The sequence below is a fragment of the Penaeus japonicus genome, unplaced genomic scaffold (genome assembly GCF_977035675.1).
Source record: "Penaeus japonicus unplaced genomic scaffold, GWHDUDI00000001_assembly GWHDUDI00000009, whole genome shotgun sequence".
Classification (NCBI taxonomy): domain Eukaryota; kingdom Metazoa; phylum Arthropoda; class Malacostraca; order Decapoda; family Penaeidae; genus Penaeus; species Penaeus japonicus.
In genome coordinates this window covers 14,778,408-14,783,407 of record NW_028234411.1, presented here as the reverse complement: position 1 = coordinate 14,783,407, position 5,000 = coordinate 14,778,408, and the positions used below count along the sequence as shown (strand labels likewise).

Below are 5,000 nucleotides of genomic sequence, written 5' to 3'. Positions count from 1 at the left end.
ATATGAAAGATGGTAAAATACCACCGAAATAATAATAGCCATAATAGAATGTTCCGAATGTTCCTGCTTACCTGCCCCTTTATCCACAAGATATCTTGGATAAAGCTATCAGTCAAGATTAAACTAGCAGATTTCTGCAGATTCTCTCTCTCTCTCTCTCTCTCTCTCTCTCTCTCTCTCTCTCTCTATATATATATATATATATATATATATATATATATATATATATATATAGATATAACATATATATTTAATATATATGTAATACATATATATATATAATACATATATATAAATATATATAAAATGTGTGTGTGTTTACGTGCGCACGCGTGTGTGTTTATGTTTATGTGCGCGTATATTAGACATACTAGAAGCATATTTACATAGGTAACCCCTGCGTAATCCGCCTTTCCATGGAAGAGTCTAATCTTATCTAGTTTTAAATATAACTTGCTTCGCGAAACATGAACATGACAAATAGTCACCGTCCACAGCAAAGAAAAACAATTCAAACTTCAACCATCAGGACCTTGTCAAACGTCGGTGACTAAAGATGATGAGTCAATTTAGCTGTACTACACTTTGGGCGCTCGCCCCAATCCTACACGGTGGACTGGACATTGCCCAAGGCAAGGATTTACAGGGCGGGGACGAGGCTAGCCAAGGCTGCTCCACGCGACACCAGGGAATAATTGAGGAAAAAGAGGGGGAAAGAGGGAAGGAGGGGCGGGGAGAATAAAGAGAGAAAGAGAGAGAGAGGGGGAGAGAGGGGGGGGAGAGAGGGAGAGAGAGAGAGAGAGAGAGAGAGAGAGAGAGAGAGAGAGAGAGAGAGAGAGAGAGAGAGAGAGAGAGAGAGAGAGAGAGAGAGAGAGAGAGAGAGAGAGAGAGAGAGAGAGAGAGAGAGAGAGAGAGAGAGAGAGAGAGAGAGAGAGAGAGAGAGAGAGAGAGAGGATTTTGGCATTTTACCAACCAAAAATCCTAAGCTTAATAAAGGGAATTCCCCAAGTGAATCATCGCGAGAAGCCCCGAGAATCAGACCACTACTTCCAGAGGACAAAAATCTTGATGAATCAAAATATTTTTAATTCAAATGAACTGTAAGACTAACCAACAGAAACATGTACTCAGGTTACCAAAATACGAGGAAATATCGCGAAAACATTAAAACATGTTACTACTTTCCTTGATACATTGCCACACAGTTATAGACTGTTAATACGAAAATCAAGAACTATGCAGTGAGACATCGTGAAATTCAGCTTATCATACAGTCGGCTAATGTAAAGATTTTCTTGTCTACATAACACCTGTCAGCCAATCCGTTAATATATCCACGTGGTTATCAGTTCGATTACATGAGTAGAGAAGCGAAAAGTTGAAAGACGGCGGTTCCAGGCCGTGAGCGGAATTCCCTCCGGATCGCCCTCTGTCCTGATCCCGCGCTCGAGTTTCCGGTTGCTCGTTGCCTCGGTCTTGACAACGGTTTGCGAGGTGGCGCTCGCCAAAGGTCGATGCCTTTCACAGCCATGCCAAAGAGAGGCTCTTACACTCGTTGTAGAACCTAACTATAATCTCATAGCACGGGGAATATGGAAGGACTTTACGGAAAATTTAATAACCCATGTTATCTATTGACGAGATGGACACACTTCAATTCTTGAGATAGTTCGGATATGATATAAAGGAAATTCCAACAATAAAAAGAGGGGTGGAAATTATTTATAAATCGCATGAAAACACTGACGAAGAAAAAGAGAAAGAGAAAGAGAGAGAGAGAGAAATCAGAGAAATAGGAAAGTTTAAGCAAACAAAGCGCGAGACTCCGTTTTGGCTGCTGTGTGCGAGAGCGGTTGTGAGGTCTTACTGGACCTAAGGTCAGCGACCTTGCCCATTGGAGTTGGCTGGGTATTGACTGTGCTACATAGTACATACATTTTCTTACATATACTACAAATATCTTCCCTTTGAAAAAATATAATTTACAAAAGTTGAAATCGATATTCGTTTTAAATAATCTTTTACGTATGATGTACAATTAATTATTACTGATAGTAAATCGTGGTGAGGTCAGTGTCAAGAACCCTGCGTCGAAAATGCACAGCAGTAGTTTGTTTTGGTAGTGCTGGCTGAGTGGGAGGGAGGGAGGGAGAGACGGGGGAGGGTGGGGGCAGACAGAGCATTGAACCTCCGCGTTGAGTCGGCAACATCGGGCCCCTCACCAGTCCCCATGCCGCTATATTTCTTAAACTTTTTAATTGAATCACCTCTACCGTACATTTCTGAGAATTCTATAAACTCAATCCCCATAACTTTTGTGCTGACTTTAAAATAAATTCATTCATAACCAATATCTAACTGTTACGCTGCTAGGCTTGAAATGGACCAGTCTAGTAATACTATTCTAGATATTGGTAATTCGTCGTGCTTATGCGCTTATAGCTTATGTGTAAGGAACGGTGTTGACCTGGTTAGCCAGCTTGATGCCACACCGGGTCAGCGGGTACAAAGGGGTATGCAACCAGTCTTGACAACCGAGTCGATTTTTAAAATTATGTAAACACAATTAAGACAAAGCTGTAGATGATAAAGCAAGGCAGAGCAGAACGCAGTCTGACAGTGCAGATTCGAGCTGCAGAGGGCAATGTCTTCGAGAGTTCGCGGGCGGCTGGGAAGATAACAAAGATGCGAGTCTCAACGGACCCGGTGTTACAGTCAAGGCCGCGCGCCTTTCTGCCGAGCGAGCGGGCGACGCCCTCAACCCAGCCATCCTCTCCCTTCCACCTTCCCTAATTCGCAGCCTACCGCCGCGTATAGCCAGCCGGCCGCGCCTATGGCCCATGCAGTCAGTCCAACGCACAGTTTTGGGAGGACTTACACCTGCCCCACAGGAACACTGTTAAGTCTGGTGACTCATGCTTCTGCGCTGCGTCTGTCCGGCCATCAACCCTGCTGCCTCCACCATCACCACCACCCTCATATAATCTATTATCATATTTATCGCAGCACACTTCCTGCTAACTTCTTACGGTATTCTTTGTTCATTTTGCGGTATTAACTGTCACTTCTAGTATATAACTTAACAGCAATGCAGTAAAGTTAAACTGTATAGTCATGGGCACTGAAGAAGCGATAGACTCTTTCATCTAGATATCAAGCAGTATGTAAATATATCAAGGTGTATTTGCAGTTGACTTGTGACACTTTCCATCGTATTTCTGCAGTTGCAGACGAATAAATCTGTACTATCCGGCTATTTTTTTTTTACCTAATTGTGCTTAAAAGAGTAAGAGCAGACTTCCTGTGTAAAATGATCACGAAAAGACTGTCCATCGAGCGCGAAAGGATATGTAAATCTTGAAGGCGGGGAGGGGGTGGGACGGCGTGAGTTTCGGGTGAGTGATCTGATCCTTGCCGGGAACTGCTGCGTGCTGGGGCCGTCAACCTTGAGATTTCCCGCGCACCAAACACTGCGCTGTGCTTCTCGTTCGCTAGGCATTTCACCTTATAAACGGAAAGTCTGACACATATCTAAGAGGATGTCTCATTTGCCACATTATTGGGCGTTCCCAAAGTCTGAATTTTGAAAGAGAATCCACTAAGGTTGTCAACCCGTATCCCTGCCCACCCCCTACCCTCTCCCGTTCGCTCTGCTGCTCTCACGCTCCAGGCCGCGTCACATTAACGCACACGTTATTAGTGAATTAAATAATTCCTACAATACCGATTACCAACTACTACGAAACTTTACTTGGAATTATGTAACACAACCATTTAGATCAAACCTCGAAAAAACAACTCATTTTGCGGCGAAGCAACAAAGACGGCAAGGAGCAATCTCAGTAGGTAAATCTCCGGTAATCCATGTTTGAAAATGGCTACGGAATTCTTCCATTCAAGTAAGCATGCAGCATTGGCAAATCAACCTTTGTGGAGTAAACACCCTTTTTTAATGATCCTAGTTTGAGTGCAGTCGTGCATCCACTCTTTCAGTGGCATGAACGAGATAGTGAATAATGAAGAGGAGAACTGCTAGCTCGGACAAAGTGCGCATTATGCTAGCCCTGACACACTGCATATCCTGCCTGCCTAGCAGCTCCTTGCCCCTGCTAAGTACAAGCTGCGTCACTTGTAAATTCGTCGTTTCTTGGCCCAGTCATCTTGGCTCGAAACAACAAAACATAGCTGATAAGCGGCAGATCTTTCGTAATATAAGTGAACATGACTGTAGATGGGGAGAGAACTATACACGGAGTAGATGAAAGCAATGGCCGTGGGCCTTGCCGTGGATCTGCTAATAAGTACATATAAGTACAGAGGTATAAAACATACAGGGATAGGGAGGTGATAGCGAGTTGAAGTAGGGGAAGGAAGGAGGGAAGGGAGGAAAAGAGACCGAGAGCAAGAGAGGGAGAGAGTTAGTATATTTTCTGGCTGTGCGTATTAATCTTCAAAAGTATTGTCATTTTTCTCCAGGTACGTGTTTTCATATGTATGTATGTATGTATGTATGTATGTATGTATGTGAATGTGTGTGTGTGTAGAGTTTATTGGCTATGTGTATGAATCTTCAAAACTATAGTTATTTTTCCGCATGTACGCAAATGTGGATATGGGTGTGTATATGAGTGTGTATGGGGGGGGGGGGGGGGCGGTCGTGTGCACGCCTCGATTTTCGCAGATGGGAACACTGGTGGCGGATTGCTGTTTATCAGACGCCATTCCAGAGTATGGCGTAGTAGGCAATGGGTTGATTATTTAACGTTTATCTCTGATTAATTACTGATATTTCGTGGGGGAACAAAGCACGAACGAATGCATGAAATATTTGCTATAAAATAAGCTGAAACATGTTTCCTCTAAATGTTAAATGAGATTTCAAATCCACCTACATTTAATCTTCAGACCTAATGATGAGGGCAAGAGATAGAGGATGAAGCCGCTAGCGCAAGTAGTGCCACATTGAGTGGCTTCAAACAGAGCCACTTGTGCTTGACCTT

At 43.4% G+C, this 5,000-nt stretch overlaps 1 protein-coding gene across 4 annotated transcripts in view; it reads right to left on the bottom strand.

Annotated features, from left to right (window-relative positions):
• The window catches only part of LOC122242670 (SIN3-HDAC complex-associated factor), a 58,557-nt gene that overhangs the window by 29,947 nt on the left and 23,610 nt on the right, over positions 1–5,000 (bottom strand). The gene's annotated exons all lie outside the window — the stretch shown is intronic.